Raw genomic sequence first — 18,584 nt, 5'->3', positions numbered from 1 at the left:
GAGGTGAGTGTGATGGTGTTGCTCTACTTTTCCTTTTATGTTAGGTTTATTTCCCTCTTGTTATCCTCTTTCTCTCTCTTCTCATTTCCATTAGATTAGCATATTCTTTATTCATTATTTGTTTTCTCAATGTTTGGTTGAGAGACAAGATCTTGGCTAGCCTCCCATGGGTATTACATCAACCTAGAAAGACTCATACTAGAGATCCTGGACAATGGCTTTTAACAACCACCAATTGAGGCTTTTGGAATATAGCCAGTGTGTATCGAAGAGTTTGCAAGGATTTATGTGTAAAAAATACTAGTGATGGGACCCCACTTATATAGCCTTGAAGAAAAGATTCCCTCTGCTCAAATTTCAAGGTGAGAAAGAAAGGGATTTTTGCCTATGCTATACTTTCCATTTTTTCAGTCGTGGTGTTCAACACATTATAGAAATAGAAGTAACAAATGTTTCTATGGATCACACTAATCGTGGTTCTCATCGACCAAAGAAAGGAAAGGCGTGAAGGCTATGATCCGAATTTTTTTTGCTTTGACATGAATAGAGGCCCAACAAAAGAACTCATGATGTACTAATATCATTGACATCAATGCTTGCCTTCTTATATGCACCAAACTTTTAAAAATATAGTCCATATCAACTTTTGGATGCCATACCCATACTTCAAGCACACACTCAAAAGTCTCTAGGCACATTGTAATAATTACCGCTATAAACTAGATGATCAAGATTTTACACTACCAATAACCAAATTCCAAGGTCAGAATCTTCTAAGTAGGGAGGATGTTAGCCACACTTTGGGTTAACAAGACACTCTCTACCATACATGAAAGTGAGAAATAAGTGTCATGAAAAGGAACTATAAAAGTTGTAGCCTCTTTTACAAGAAAGCTAGTGGCCCATATCTAAACTCAAATAGTTAACTTAGGAGTTTTGGGAATCCAAGTGTGAATAAGGGCTAGTTGTATATAAGGCATTATCTCATAATGAGAATGGACATAAGCTCTCTTTATGTTAAATGAGTTTCGAAGGCTTCTATTTGCTCTTTCCTCTTTCATGTGTGTGTAACAGAGAGGGAGATAGGCATAGAGATTAGATTTCTCCTTAGTTCATATTCCTATCTACACTTGGTGTGAGTGTTGGTGTGAGTGGGAGTAGATAATGAGAGGTGAGTGAGTCCATGCAAGAAGGTGAAGCAACTTCCTTGGTGGTACAAAGAAAGAGAGAGCTTGAAGGAGAAGGAGCTAGCATCAACCACCAATCAATATGTGATGGCTTCAAAAGACTCGAGCTTGAAAGAAAGGTTCCCCACAACCGTTGTTAGATGTATGGTTCACATGTTGTACCCTGTGCTCTTTGTCTATGAACTAGGGAGTCCTAGAGAGAGCTAAAAATGAGCCATAACAACTGTTATGAGATAACTTTGATTGTAGTATGTAGCCTATTTGTTTGATAGTGTGCCAAATCTAATCTAAGCAATCTCTCAACCATCTATCCTCTTAGGCTACCTTCTTGTGTGAATATGGGAATACTAGGTAGACCAGGCATGCTACTCAACCATGGCTACTTCTTATAATGGGGGTCTTACAATCTTGAGCTAGTTGGTGTGTTGCCTAGACAATATTATGTAAGGGTGGAGGATTGATAACACCTAAGAATCTTTTCATGCTTCCCTTGGCTAACACTTTTAGTTTCTTCTTAGCATCTTGTTAGTTGTATCCTTAACTCATTTTTCCCTTTTCACCTTACCCAAGTTATCATTTGACTCTTTCACTCTATTTATTATTTAGCATATTCTTCTATTTTCTTTCTTTTTCCCATTTTCATCTATGTTTTTGTGTTAACCAAACTTTCTTGGCATGAAGACACTCCACCATGCATGTTTATGTCTTTAGCATTGATTTTAGCCCATGGGAATCTATTTTGGTGGCCTTTGGAGCCATTTTACTCGATGTAAACACCTTGTCTTTAAGCTAGCCTGCTATTTGCATAGCCTCTTTTTAGCTCTCATGGAAATGATAACCCCCTTAATGTGCTAGGCCATGCTTTGTTGAATGTGAACCAAGCCTTATGAACCCCATGTGACCTTAGTCTAAGGGGTATGGAGTTCCACTTCATGGACTAAGGAATAGTGTGCATTTCTTTCACTAGCCCACTTTTTCTCTCATAACCCTTTTCTCCATCTTAAGACCCTAGTTCGTTCTTTCTCATACGAACCCACCCTCAAAAGCCTTCCTTGTGATTTATTTTAGTAACTTTTGACTCACAAGTGCCCTGATTCCCTCTTTCCTTTGAGCTCATATCCCCAAAAGCCTTGTGATTATTTTTAGTAACTTTTTACTTCATTATTATTTTTATTCCCTACATTATAAGGTCTAAGATATACGACATGCTTTCATGTTAATAATTTAGATATAACCCTTGGCATTGGAGAAGCTCATTGTTGTTCAATTTCCTCTTCTCTAGTGCAGTAAAGGTGGCCAATGGAGCATAGATAATAGAGCCTTGGCCAATCCTTTTATGTGAAAGAGCAAGATTGCCAGAAGATATTGTGTCTACACGAGATAAATTCATTCAACACTAAAAGAAAATTGAAGCATGCCATGATAGAACAAATAGGACATATTATTAGCAACTTGTAGTAAACTTACCCTTCATTAAAACATCTTTTGTGCTTGATGGTGGACGACCCCCCTTCTTGCCTTGTTCCTTGGCATCTTGATCTTCTTTCTCCTTGAGAGATTTTAGTTCTTCCTCCATTTTCTTGCTTTTCTCCTCATTCATCTCTCTAGAAGAACCTGACGATCTCTTGGTTTGTGATGCTTGTCATCAAGCCCTTGATGACATGTGGGTGCCATGCAAACAGTCACTTCTGTCACTAGTGACAAAGTCAACCATGATTGGCTTAATATCCTTGCTACCCTTGACACCCTCCCAAGTCACAAACTCAGCACACAATCCATGCTCCCAAATGGCCAAACCCTCCATGAATGCTACAAAGCCATTGCCTTGCTTAACACCCTCAGTGTAAGTGTAGCTCCCCACTTGAAACAACCACCCTTAGGGTCTGGATAGATTTCCCCTTTGGCATAAATACGCAACGAAAACGTGCCTTGCTATCACCCACAGCTAGCCACAATCTTTTGCCATGGGAAACATGGGTCTCTTTGGGCAAACCATCTCTTAAATCTGCCCATGCCAAAATTCACTTGCCTACTAGAAACCGTATATAAAGTCTTGGGTCCTTTACACAAACTCTGCATACTATATCTAACCCATTGGCTTGTAAGTTCTATGTGGTTCCCACATGTGAGATAAAAGAAGCAGTCATCCTTAGAGAAAGTTGGGTCCAGAATGCTACAAGTACAATTAACCCAGCTGACAACATAGCTACCCTAAAGTTTTCCTAAGGGAAGGTAACAATGATCCTCTTGGACGGGGTGTGCCTCAAATCCGATCCTCTACCCCACCAACTGCTTCCACACAAGGTATTCTCACACCCCCCACAATAATTGGTAAGTCTTCCACTACCACCAAAACTCAACCCACCAAGAATATGGATTGGAATCCTGACCGAAAATGGTCTATAATGGTGGCAAGACCATATATATCCTATGTTCCACACCAATATATTCTTGGAGGCATGGAAAGCTCTTGGGAAACCCACACTAACAAAAGAAGACACTTACATTCAAATATCACACAAAATGCATCTAATGAGTGTTGTTATTTCATCCCTAAAATTTCTATTGGAAATAACCAGTTGGAGTGTAGATTTCATGTTATAGATGCAGGAGCACTTCAAGGCCGGATTATAATTGGAAAAGAGTGGATTGATGCCACTCACTACCAAATCAATTGGCATGCCAAAACGGCCACCATGGAAATCAACAGCAAAAAGGCCACCATCCTTTTGTGTCCCCAAGAGGAGATCATCCACACACCCTCACCCTCAACTGCCCTTTCTCCTCAAGTCCCATCCTCATCATCGACAGTCTCCCCTATTCCCACACCCCATGCCTCGCCCAAGCCGGTCGATCGGGCATTGTCGACACCCTCGACCAAGGATAATCAAGCTTCGTCTCGCGTAAACAATCCCCCTAAACTCTACATCCTCAACCACCCCCACAGCAAGCACCCCGACCTCTTACCTTTATCATGACAATCAATGGTGAGTTCGTAAGAACCTTCTTGCAGCTCAGGGATTCTATGATGGCTACACAAAACTCTGGATCCCCAAACGGCCACCTTTGAAACCCAATCACAAGAAACCAATTAAGCCAACAAATACCAACCCTAAGTCAAAGCTTCAACATTGTCTCATCCCTGACCCTCACGAGCACAAGGCTAATATGAAGAAAACACTTGCCTTTGGCTACCCAAGAACTCCGCCTATGCTCATCCACCACATCAACTCCCCAGGAAGACGACGTGACAAAAGGTTCCACACCCCGGGTTAGGCAACCCCAAGCATAGCGCAGCCAACGCTAGGTGCCTACCAACGTGCTCAAAGCTCAAGGCTTCCATGAAGGCAACACAAACTTGTGGCTCCCAAAGCCACAATTAAAAGCCTCTCCTCCGCATTAACACCACATCATAGCTCAATGCCTCATCAACAAAAGACCAAGAAGCTCGACAACCATGAACCTTCATCACTCAACGGCATTGGGTGCTCAAATGTCTCTTAGAAGCCCAAGGATTCCATGACGACAACTCTATCATTTGGCTCCCATGGCAAAACCCTCAACACTTTGCCCAAACCACACCACCCAAGCCAATTCCTGTCCAATTGGACAATGATGGTTTGGCACCCAACGGGCAGGCAAGTCCCCTCCTCCTCGACAAAATCCTATGGACTTGCCACACCTTTTCCCCAACGGAACCTCGTCCACACGACGCTCCACCCCGCCCCTCAACTTTGTCACCAAAACAAAAGGCCTGCTATACAAATGGCTGAGCTTATCCAACCACTCAAAGATAAACTCAAAGGTAAGCCCGCAACTCTAGCCACATGGGCCACTCAGTATAAAATCCTCTTTCGGGGTGCTGACCAATAAACACGTTTAAAAAAAAAGGATTCTCTACGTGATTAGGACCATATGCACACCTTTTGCCCTCGCCCATGCATAACACCTACAAATCTCATTGGGCTCTCTTCTATGCGCAAATCTTTTGCCCTCGCCCATGCACAACACCTGCAAATGTCACTGGGCTCTGTTTCATGTGCACAACACCTGCAAATGTCACTGGGCTCTGTTTCATGTGCACACACCACACAAAGATTGAAAGCCATCCATGTACATCTCTGGATGAGGGAACCATGGTAGGCGCAAGCCTACTCAATGGTATGACCCATCACCTGGATCTTCTTAATCACCCCCACTTCACTCGAATAACTGTGCTTCATGCCTAATCAATCCTACCCTTAACTTCTTCTTTGGCTCCACATGTATGGATCCTTGCCATCGACTACCACTCCTATCAACACACGATCCTAGAGCTCCAATGACAGAAGAAGACAAAGACAAAGCTTCAACAAAGTACTCTGACTCCTCTAATGAAGATGTCCCATTGTTGCAAAGGCAAAAAAATAAAAAATAAAAAAAAACAAAATAATGAGTACCATTGTGCACATACAAAAAGGCAAACTCATAAGAGCCCATCAGACTAGCTGGATACTTAATCGCCAATACTCCACTAACTTCTTTCCATTATACTAACTCTCCCACCCCCTCTCATTTCCTGAGAGATAGGAGAACCAACCAACCAAGTACGACACTTCCCCACATTCCTCCCCAACCTCTACCAATCATGAGAGGACATGATTGAATTTAGGAAGGGGAGTATGTTAACCACATATGGCTAACACATTCCTATGACAACCTCTACCAATCATGAGAGGACATGATTGAATTTAGGAAGGGGAGTATGTTAACCACATATGGCTAACACATTCCTATGACAACTATGTCCACACACTTATGTAATGGGAACCGACACTATATATTGTAAATCGCGTCATTTGATGAGGGAAACGATAGACAAAGAACAGACAAGTCGATCTTGATCAGTTGGCTAAACCATAGAGAAAAGCCTTGTAACTATGTTTTGGGCACCTCGGATCACTTACTCTCGAGCGGCCTAGTGGGAAAAGGCTTGCAACTATAAAAGCCAATTTCTCTTGTTTTTAACTCATTCTCCCATTTGTGCAATAGAAGTGGAGTGTTCTCTCTCTCCCTCTCTCTTACGATTCTAATCTAGCATGTGTGGTGTGCTTAGGGTTTGGGTTTGGGAGTCACTTGTTCCCTATTGCTTCCTCTTTCTTGAGTGATTAGGCTAACCAACATGATCCTCTTCCACAAAGATCCCAAATGATCTTCTCATGAGAGAGCTTGCATCACTCGTAGGATTAGAGAAACCGCCTCGGTGTAACGAGACGAGTGCGGGAGGATGGCAGTGATGAGCGGCTACGGTGGATCTCTTGAGCCATGCTCGAGCTCGGAAGATATAGGCAACTTCCCACGACACATTAGGGTAGGGTTTCATTAACATTAATGAAGTCAATTTAGTGTTAGTCTTTGATATTAGATACTATAAGTTTCCTGGACCCTTTAAGGTTATGGAAGTTTTCGATAATAGTTCTTTGAGTATATAAGATTTTCAAAAGGAGAATGGATTAAGGGTTAAATATTACGTAGTTTGAAGTTGATCTAGAAATTATGATATTTAGGTTAGGGTATTAAAGGTATAGTACGATATAGTGTAGAGGATTGGTTTTGATGTACAGTGTTTTTTATGTGTTGAGGGAGAGCAGATATTTTTGATGGATTTTACATGGAGCGACATGAGCACACCTATTTTGGAGGAGGATAGCGTGGCAATACATCATCAGTGTGAGCTCACTATTATCTCATTTAGTACAAATTCTCGGTTTTATTTTGCAGTGAGGGGTGCAAAATGATGTGGCACATCATTTGTTGATTTATTCTTCCTTCAGTTCCACCCTATTTTCCCTTACCGCCGTCGAGAGTGTAAACATCGTATGTTACATGCAGTGCCATTTTTATGTTGGCAGCATCGTACTTATTTTAGATGTTATGGGATAGGATTTGTTAAAATATTACTGGGTCTAAACTCCAGACACATGATAAGCATAGCTTTTTTTATCCAAATAGGGATCCATTCTAGCACAGGTTACCTAGTCCTAAGTCAGAGGGTGCTGAGCATTGGAGAATGGCGAGGTGTTATGATCTACGACCTTCTTTTTACGATATGATGCTACCAGTTGTTTGTCCATTTTGGAGTGGAGTAGGTGACTACTAGGATCAATTTAGAGGATGCAGAGGCTTCAGTACATTACCTATATTGACCACCTTACCTGTAGTCCGGATGCCTTTTTATAGCCTAGCAACTTTACCACCTTTTGAGTTTCGAGATGAGGTGTATGCCACACTTTTGTGGACACATGAGTAGGGAGAAGCGGTAGATGAGGACAAGAAGGAGTGGAGTGATGAAGAAGCAAAGTTTATGAAATAATGAGAATGATCAGGTTTATTCGAACCTAACCTAACCTTTAATAATGTTGTTCTTTAAAAGTTATTAGTTAGATTGGTGAAAGAGTGTGTGAGTATAAGTGGAAGAGTGAGTGAGTAAAGAAAAATGATTGTGCATAGGTATGAAAGAATGAATAAGATTGTAAGTGTGAGTGATGTGAATGCCAAAATGGAAGTCATAACCAATTCGTATTCCATGTTAGTGTGCTACGTAGATAGGTTCTAAAGCTTGACCTTTCTTAGGAGCTAGTGTACTTAGGTTCTATTTGAGGTATGTCGAGGGAGTATGCCAAGTTGCTTTAGCTGTATCTTGATTGGGGATTTCTTGAGATTTTATGTTCTAGTTTTATAGCTGAGGTGTGAAGTGAGAGGAATAAACTAGTTAGATAAAATAAAAGAGCAGTGAAGTTAAGTGTTGGAAAGTATAAATAAAAAGAAAGCAAACTAAAAATTTTATAAAACAAGAATATACTCATCACCTTTTTAGATTCTTGGTAGGTTTCTAGGAATACCCTTTGCAATGATGTTGAAGCCTAGAGTCAATGCCTTGGTCTGGGACCTTGTGTTAATAAAGAAATTATGCAATAACAGCTGAGGTGTTTATCATTGCCATATTTTAGGAGGTTCTTGGCAGTTTTTAGATTCTCTACAGAGGTCTTTGAGCTATTGCTTTGGTCTCTGCGGGGTGGTGCCTTAAACCATTTTAATAAATGTGACAACAGAAGGGAGCTTTGCAAATTCAAATAAGAGAGAGAAATAAATATTTTCTAGGAAAATCTAATTACTTAGCATTCTTGGTTGTGGGATTAGAATATATGGTTTTGGGATTAGTTATATGAAGAGATTTGTGCTCGAGACGTAGGTCATAACCATAGATATTCTTGAGGAGTGCTTCAGTTAAGAGTGGACTGGTATTATTTTTTTGGGTAGGGTTAATTTAGTGCTATTCTTTTTAGCATGTTAGTATGCAGATGCAGCTTAGTTATGACTATTATTAGAGAAAGTGACAATGAATGAATGAATGAAGGAATGTTTGTTTTTGTGTTAAACGTTAATTTTTTATGAGCTAGTTACTCGTGGAAGCTATATTTGATAGAGTTAAAGATGAAACGATCAAGAGGATGGAATATTGTTGAAGGGATGTAGATATGAAGAAAGATGTAGAGTAGCTGACGTGATGAAGTGCTTACAAGGACACTTCGCAACTAAGTGTCAGGGGAAATGATAACACCTAAATTTGGTACTTAATTTGCCTAAATTTTGAGCAAAATTGGGTTATTTGAGAAATTTTTAGCTAGTTTTGGGGGTAAAAAATTTGCTTAATTAGCTATTTTAGCAAGAAATTAGAATTTTTAGAAACATTTTGTGTTTTTACATTTTAGGATCTTATCGAGTATTTGGTTCCTTTTTTAACTATTTTGATGTATTTGACACCAATATTCTAGAAAACAAATTAATAAGTGCCATGAGCTAGAGAATGTGTTGCTGGCTCGGTAAAAGTGAGTTAGGTCCAATTTAGAGAAGATAATTCACATTTGGAGAATGTGTTGCTGGCTCGGTAAAAGTGAGTTAGGTCCAATTTAGAGAAGATAATTCACATTTGGAGTACTAATAAAGGTGGAATAAGTAGAAAATGACCAATTTAATGGGTGCTCGAGCATTGGAGGTGTGAAGGGGTGTAATGCATATGTGAAGGAGGTTTTGGAGAGAGTTTTAGCACCTCCTTCTATTAGGGAGATTTGGGGGTCATTTGGATCATCTTCTTACTTACCATTGGGTGTGTGGGCTGAGGTTTACATTGCTTATGGATAGGATGGATGAAGGCATGTTTAATCTTCACTAATATCTCTCTATTCTATGGTTCAATTAAGGGTAATTAGTGAATTCTTAAGAGGATTAATCACTTATTGAGAAACATTATGGATGAAGATTAGTATAAAGGAGGCTTAAGTTGCAAAGCAACACATTCCTAGACTCTGGAACGAAGTAAATAACAAGTTTATTCAGTATTCTTCTTTATGATTAAGCATAAAATGATGATAATTAGGTCATATTATGAGTTTTAAAGGAAAGTTAAACATATTGGAGATTAACAGAGGTGTATTATGCCATAAGTTAACAAACCCAAGTGCTAGGTAAGAAAGAACATAACCTTATTTTTGTGAGTAAAATGTCTGTGTTGAAGGGTTTTAACAGAAAATGAGTTTGTCATATAGTCATAGTGTTAATTGGGATTAAATTGTGATTTAGTGGAGGGTTAATAAATAAATATGGGTTATGAATTTCAATGTGTTATATAAAGATAAAATGTTTATTTTGGTGAGTGTTAGTGGTCCAAAACATTTGGTTGCAATATTATATGTTTTGGGACTACTTGGTTTGGAAATTGTCATAATTGCCTAGATTTTGGAGGGCTAATAACTCAAAATTTAGAAGTAATTAAATGCTAGTCAAAAAAGAAAATATGTTTTTTTGGTGTTTAGAACATGTGTGTGAAATTTGAGCTTAATTGTGAAGTTTTATTAGTAGTTGCTTTGCTTTGTAAAATGCAAGATAATTTACTATGTAAAAGTAGATTGTGGAGTATATTTGAGTAGCATGGGATTATTCTCAATGCTCGAATGTTCTCATTAGTACACATTAAGAAATATTAGTGATAGGATAATACTTAAAGACTTTTAAGGATATAGTTTAAGGTTAGTTAGGAGTGGAAAGTAGGTGGCTATAGTTGATGGGGAGCCCTCAATTTTTCTACTATCCTTCTCTTTATTTTAAAGAGGAGTTACCTTTGGATTTAATTGTAGGGAGTATGTGTAAAGTCTTGAGAAGCTACAATCCAAACGGGGCATTGTCCACCCTGCTAGTCTAAACATTATCTTAGAAAGAATTAAAAACGTAAGTATCTAATCAATAAGCTTGAAAGTAATATATCGACTAATTAGAATGCAAATAACTGAGCTTAAATGTAAGTAAATAACATATACATTACCTTTTTAGTAGCATAATAGCCTAATACTACTTGGCTGGGTAGTAACCCATGTTTATGAGGAGTAGTCTAGTGGGTCATTGAGGTATCTCAACCTAATGATGCAGTCTCTAATGGATTTTTGGTTTATTTGGTTAACTTGGTGCATTGGAGCACAGAGCAACCCTTTAAGTTTTAGTTGTCTAATTACAAGTAAGTGTTCTATTCTATTTTTCTTGAGACTTGCACTTTTCTTCTTGAATTTACAAATTTCTAAGTTTTTTTCCATTTTAGGAGTTAATCTCACCATTACTCTTAGTAGAAAAACCATTAGGTTATATTGATCATATGATTAGATAGGTTAGGAAGAGCTAAATCATTTTATTAAATCACCATTAAGGATGAATTAGTAGAAGGCAAAGCCTAGATTTTTTAACCACAACATAAAAATTTGCTCTCTGTTTGTCTATGTAGATGCTTGATTGGGCCTACGAATGCACATTCGCACAAGTAGGAATGAACAAACGTTCCTAAGTTTGACAGGGAAGATCTACATAATATTCTCATTAAGAAAAGGTCAGACAATATTCTTTCCATAAATGACCATAATGATATAAATGATTAGAAATGTCATAAGCATCACGTGGCCCAAACTTCCACGACTGTAAGTGGTAGACCTGTTAGAATTACGTAAGTACGTACCAAAGTGGGAACACACATTCTCACTTATAAATGCACGTTCACAAGTCTACATACACTTAGCCACGCACGTTCTCAAGACTTGGCCATGCATGTTCGTAACTCCCCACACACGTTCTTGGTTCCCAATGCGGTGCAAATTAAAGAGATTCAAGAAAAGAGGCCAAAGCCACAAATAGGTCAATGATCAAGGGAGTAGGCTAGAAAAAGCCACTCAAAGCTGAAAAGGTGGACAATTATTTAGGAGAAGCAGAAAAGAGTTAGAGTGCAGAGGTGACCTAGATGGTGTAGGCAGCACAAGGTTAGGCCAAGAAGACTCAAAGCATCCAATGCTAGATGATTAATCATGGCACTGAGACTCACTTAAAAAGAGTCATCCAAAGTATTACAAAAAGCACAATAAGTGTCTATTGGGATGACCTTCTTGGCCTTTTTGGTTGGTAGTTCCTGGTCACATTACCACATCTTTTCCTCAATGGGATTGTTTCTTTTTCCATTAGGTGGTTCGTGCTGACGATTCACATCCATTTGACTGGAGGTCTTATCTTGCTTCCTCCACATCTTCTCTATAGGGTTAACCTTCTTGGCCTTTTCCGATAGCACTTCTTTGTCTCCTTCTACCATTCCTTCTTATTTTCCCTTGCTTTAAGCTTCACCACCTTAGCCTCTAGTCCAATCTCCTCTAGCACAACTTCTCCATCAAATAAAGAGATCAACACCTCCACCTTTCGCACAATCCTCTCCAAGGTTCCCTATGCTTTTCACACCACCCTCACCATGATCTTCTTCCAAAACACAATCTCCTTCATAGATCTCTCACACCACCCTCACCATGATCTTCTTCCAAAACACAATCTCCTTCATAGATCTCTCCCACCATCTTCCGTTTCCCTCACCAGGTGCTCTGCCTCAACCTTCGATCATCCTAGTGCCACATCCTTAACTTCTTCGATTACCTAGATGAGGGGCACTATATTGATCTTTTTTGTTCTCAATGAGCTATGCCCATACCTAGTCTTCACAGATATCACTAGCAAATCCATCCAATGGATGCACATGCATGGCTAGCATGTAGTGAACAAAGCCTACAACCATCTCACTGTCATAGAGGCCACACTGCCTATACAAGCCCATCGGCATGCACATTTTGTATCATAGGACCTGGAAAAGTAGCTACAACTCATGAGCACCATTGTATGTGGCATATCCCTAAGACATCTCGGACAATGAATACAGGGAGGCCCACAAATTTTATCGATCCATGAAGCGAGTGGTCATCGTTTTGATATAAAGGAAGAGAAAGAAGACACAACTGAACGCATCTAGTAGTAGCAAAAGGATTGGCAGTGGCCCAAGAGAGGCTCCCCAACAGCCCTTCCCCATTTGACCTCTCATCAGCTGCACAAGCTCTAGATGCTTCAACCAAGGAAAGGCACAACAACCCTCAACATCAACTCCCCCTCGACACCTCCACATGCCACTCCTCCATGTATTACACCCCCTACCTCACCAATGCTACTACCATCAACCCTTTTATCTCCTAGACCACCCCCATTGCTTACCTCTCTAGGGGACATCCTAAATGGACTCACCAAAGTGACAACTTCGCAAGATGACCACCCCTCTCTCACATCACATTCCAACTTTGGAAGTTGGCGAGATCCCAACACCACCTGAAGAGAAGTAGAGTAGATGAACTCCCCTAACTGCCCATTCAAATGGTGTGACCCTCTCGATGGAATTTACATTAACAGAGGAGTCACCACATCATCCTGGCATAGAGGCACTACCCAGACCCCACCCTAGATATAAATAGGATCACTAATTGCCTCAATGTTTGCCTCATCAAACTTTATCTAAGAATAGAAGTTCAACCAATGGTCAAGCATAGGAGGGACCAATGGGACTGTAAGACACCGCAAGCCAAAGCTACCCCAATCACACACAAACTCATTGTTGAACAACCTATGTGGTGCTGACCCTACCTGCTCTAGGCCAAGTATTGGGGGTGAAATGCCCCTAGGTGCCTTAGAGTCGGCCCTATTTATTTTCTAATCGAATGATTACGGTGGACCTAGGACCTCCCTAAGAACTTCTTATCCATGAAGAATGGATGCTTTGCAAAATAATGTGCAAAGTTCATCCACAACTATAATGAGGTGCATGACCTTGACATGATCATTACCATTCACTTTTTTTGGCTTATCATTGTCATTTTGGTGGAGTTTCCATAATGGCATGCATTTGATGAAGGTCTCTAAGGCATGGCCTTCGAGAGCTACTACAAGCGAGTATAGTGGATGCAAGGCTGGAAAATGCTCACATTTGAAGATATGTTTGAAATAGCCTTCTGGACATCCTACAAGGCCTTCCACTACCGAACCACTAAGTACATGAAGTCCTGCTTTGACTTCTATTAGAACTTTAATGGATTCTACCACTAGCCTCCCCTTGAGCTCCCTTGCACTTCAGTGTCAATTTCGAGGACGAAACCATGATTAGGGAGAGGCTATGTTAACCACAATGGCTAACATTACTCTGAATGCACAACAACACCTTTGAGCCACATTTTTTATACTAAAGCAATGCGCTTCAAGTAAAATGATTATGGGAAATCTCCGAGCTTACGACTTGTTAATGTTGGAAGACAATCAAAATCAAGATTATGATGACTTGTCTAATGCGAGTAATGTATACTTAGACTAGGGGGGCATGGACATTACTTGGGTGATCGGGCATTATACATATGAGTCTATATATAAGATAATTTGGCTAATTTCTGATCGTATTGTGTGTTATGTTTCCATAATGTTTGAAAGAAAGATCAAACTCCTCTTCACATCAAAACTTCTTCCACTATCTATAGTGCCATAAGTTTTAAAGAAACGATCAGACTCCTCTTCACATCTAAATTTTCTTCCACTATCTATAAAGTGGATATTACTACAAATTGATAAAGCATTGTATGATATCCAGCTTTTAAGTAACAAATGAGTGTGCACTACATGGTAGCTAAAATCACAAATGTTCACTCAACTTGGGATACAATAATATTTGTAAATCTTAAAGACATGGGCATGTAAATCTTAAAGACATGGGCATGTAACGAACTTTCATGGGCATTTTGATGTTTATTTGAATAAATACATGCCTCTCGTGAGAACATTTGTACAAATACATGACTCTCATGGTGTTTTATTTGTACAAATACATGCCTCTCATGAGAGAACATTTGGAATTCCAATTAGTTAATTGCGTCCAATTCTAAACGCGAAGTTGGTCAAACATGAGGTATTCATAAATTTAATCAAATCTCCTTATTTAATTAAGCATCCAATCCTAAACGTGAAGTTGGTTGAATCCAATAAATCTCCTTATTTAAAAATTTAGTCCATTAAAACCTTCATGAAATGGTAAATATACAAGTCATTGGAATGTGAACTATATGCAATCTCCTTATTTTAAAATTTAATCCATTAAAACCTTCATGAAATGGTAATTGTACAAGTCATGGGAATGTGAACTATATGCAATCACTCTCTCTCCCTCTCTCTCTCTCTCTCTCTCAAAAAAGAGGAGAAAAAAAGATGATCAAATAGGATTTCTAGGGTACCATAGTTTCACGAGGAGCAAATCATGTCATGAGAAGATTATGATCCTTAAAGAATTAAGGGCATAAAGACATGGATCATAGAGGAATTAACTCTAATGCAACTCAAGCAAAAGAATGTTGAATTGGCCAAAGTTCGAGTAGCATTGCAAATAAGGAAAATGGGTACTCTATAAGGGTAGAGCCCTCATTGGGTGGTCTGTAGACCTAAACCAAAACCAAAATGGATTTCTTTTGATGGGTGGATTCTCTCCTCTGCCAATCGCAACTCCTTTACTTGACTTGTGAATTCTTTTTTTAAGATTAAAAAAAGACCATACATGCAAAAGGGGAGTTTGGTGAGAGGAGGAGGTAAAGGCATACACAACATGATTTTAGAAGGGGGTGACGGGGGTCCTCCTTGCCATGTGTAGAAAGGGGGGGGGATATAGGAGAGGTGGGTATGGGGCATGGTGGAAGAGAAGTGGGTAGGCGACACTTGACTACCATGCTTGACTGCCGCATTGGAAAGTGACCCTAAGGCTCCTTAAGCTGCCACGATAAGTGTAGTGTTAATATGTAGCCACAATAACGAATAAATTGAGAGTGTTTTATAAAATTACTTTTCCAACGTCAATCATGTTAGGCATTGGCAAGGAACTTCTCATCACTTAGGTTGTCTATATTTATTTCCTCCCCTCCTTTCCTTCCCCAATTGTGTAACATGGGTATACATATTTTAAAACTAGAAAATCTTAATTTAGTATAAGTATGAATGTGTGTGTGTGTGTGTGTGAGAGAGAGACAGAGAGAGAGAGAGAGAGAGAGAGAGAGAGAGAGAGAGAGAGAGAAAACCAAATTTTGTCTATGTTGTTCTACTACACGATGCAAAACTAAAATAATTTCTTAATATATAATAGTTATACTTGAGTTAATAGTGAATATCATTAACACAACAAATGACTTTAAGCATTAGAACCATTAATCAATTTTAGACGTATAAAAATATTATAGCATTGAACTTATTAATATACCATATATCGCATCAATTATTTTTTAAATTATAAAATTATAGAATATTTATAGTAAGTACATACACGCACATGTGCACACACAAAATTAAATATCCAAGTTATTTCAAGCTTAAAATTATGGGAAATTTTTGAATAAAAGAGATGGAAATATCAGTATCTTGAGAAGTGGTGCTCGAAAAACCAAGTTTGTTGTGTTTTTTTCTTTGTTGAAATTAAATTATTGAAGTCAAATTTTGGGATTTCCCTTATTGTCAAGGGACAGAGCGACCACCAAGTATTTAAGCTGAACAATGAATTCCTTGAAGCCCCTACCCTCCATCCCAAACCATCAACCTTAGCACATCTTTCTAATTATTGCTGAGCCTCTTACAAAAGAAAGAAGCAGTCACTTTTAGAGGAGCATAAGAAAATAGTTTTTCCTTCCATCCCAAACCCTGCCAAGTCCCTTTAGATAAAACCAGAGAGGCCTCCACCAATTCTCTAACCATAACAGTCCATGTTTCTTCTTGAGATAGACATTTTGGAAGAAACTGAGCCACCCTAGCTGAAGTTTGAGTGGGTAAATGCACAATCCCAATCCCCCCTTCACTCTTTGGCATAGACAAGTATCCCATGCCAACCAAGCTATACCCTTCCTAGAGCCTTTACTATTTCTCCACAGAAAATCCCTTATAGGGCCCAGGAGTCTCTTCCAATGACTTTTACCAAACTCAACCACATGGCATAGAAACATTATATATACATTCAACACTATATTACAAATCACTACTCTATCATGAAAAGGAATTCTAACCCTTCCCACTTCTTTATTTTTGCTAAAAATCTATTTAAAGCCCAATCCACCAGCTGCTTATTTGTAACATCAAGCCCAATCCACCAGCTGCTTATTTGTAACATCAAGCCCAAAAGGAACTCCCAGATGTCTTACAATTTGCCCTCTTTTAACAACCTCACACCCCCACATATGCAAATCAAAAGCATTATCCTTTGACAAACTAATAATCCTAGACTTTTGGATATTGCACCTTAAACCAGAAGCATCTGTAAATTCCTGAATAATGTTTAGAGCCTGTCTCTTTTTTTCATTATCAGCCTTCAAAAACAACAAAGAGTCATCAGCAAAGCATTGAATGACTCACTAAATCTCAACCTTAGCCCAACAACAATCCCTTTTGAGCAAGAATCTTCCAAGGCAACAATTAATGGTAATGGCAAACATCAGAGAGGCAAGAGGGCATCCCTGCCTAACAGATCTGTTAATAGCAAAGCCACCAATAACCCTCCCATTTAGCAAGAGATTAGAGTGGCTTCTCCAAGTGAGAGTGTAGATACAATTGGCTATTCTAGGTCCAAACCCTAACTTCTCTATCACTCTGGCCACAAAAGACCAATGCACTCTATCATAGGTTTTTTCCAAATCCAACCTGTAGCATAACACATTTTTGCTGGGTAGCAATATCTTTGCCTAGCATGGCAGCAAATATATTGTCATAAATTGATCTCCCTTTGATGAACCCATGTTGCCTTTTAGATATCACCTTTTGCAACACAAGAGTTATCCTAATGGCAATGACTTTGGCTAAGATTTTGTATATCACTGTTAACAAAGTGATTGGTCTCCAATGCCCAAACCTATTGCAAGCCACTTGCGTAGGTATCAATTTCATGAGTCCTTCCTTAAAATATTTATCCAAACTCCCTTATTGAAGGCCTTGTTACAAACTTCCCAAACAATGTCCTTCAAAGAAGGCCAGAAAGCAATAAAAAACTCATTAGTCAGACCATCCCAGCTAGGGGCCTTCTTCTTTCCCAATTTCAAAAGTGCCACCGAGCACTACTCAATATCCACATCTCTCCCTAGCCATCTGGCTTTTATCAGCCTCCACACTACAATTAACCATCCCAATAAGATTATTCTCAGCTTGAATCCTCCTATTAGAGTAATCCTTTTTAAGACTAAGAGTGGAACCTAGAAACTCTACCCATTTTTTTGTAATAAGATCAATGCTCTCTATCTTTTGTCCATTCTCATCTAAAATCTCCCCTATAACTTCCCTACTACACTTCCCCTATAACTTCCCTACTACACTTCCCTCCCTACCAACTTAAACAGAGAAATTTCAGGCTTCCTGCTACTATTAAATGTTTTCCTCCTCATCCAATTAACTTCCCATCTAGCAGCCATCTCATCTTCTTATTTCAAAGCTAGAAACTCTACCCATTTTTCCTCCTCATCCAATTAACTTCCCATCTAGCAGCCATCTCATCTTCTTATTTCAAAGCTAGAAACTCTACCCATTTTTGCAATAAGACCAATGCTCTCTATCTTTTGTCCATTCTCATCTAAAATCTCCCCTATAACTTCCCTACTACACTTCCCTCCCTACCAACTTAAACAGAGAAATTTTCGGCTTCCTGCTATTAATAAATGTTTTCCTCCTCATCCAATTAACTTCCCATCTAGCAGCCATCTCATCTTCTTATTTCAAAGCTTTATGACACTTAAAAAATTCAGTGACGTCCTCTTCAGTAAGCCCATCAAGCTGTCTCTTCTTCTGAAGAAGTTCCAACTGTCTAGTCTGGTCTATCCTTTCTTGTCTCTTCTCCTTAGCTCTTAATTTCCCTACAGTCCTAATGACTCCTTGCATCTCATTAGCAAACCTTCTCCATGACCGTGAATTCATTCCTCTGACTCTCGACCTATTAATGGCTTGCTCAATATATTCAATAAAAAGGTTGTC

The sequence above is a fragment of the Cibotium barometz genome, chromosome 3 (genome assembly GCF_041138505.1).
Source record: "Cibotium barometz isolate CiBa-2024 chromosome 3, ASM4113850v1, whole genome shotgun sequence".
In the NCBI taxonomy this organism is placed as follows: Eukaryota; Viridiplantae; Streptophyta; class Polypodiopsida; order Cyatheales; family Cibotiaceae; genus Cibotium; species Cibotium barometz.
The sequence above is the reverse complement of the archived record's forward strand: the minus strand, read 5'-3'. Positions refer to the sequence as shown.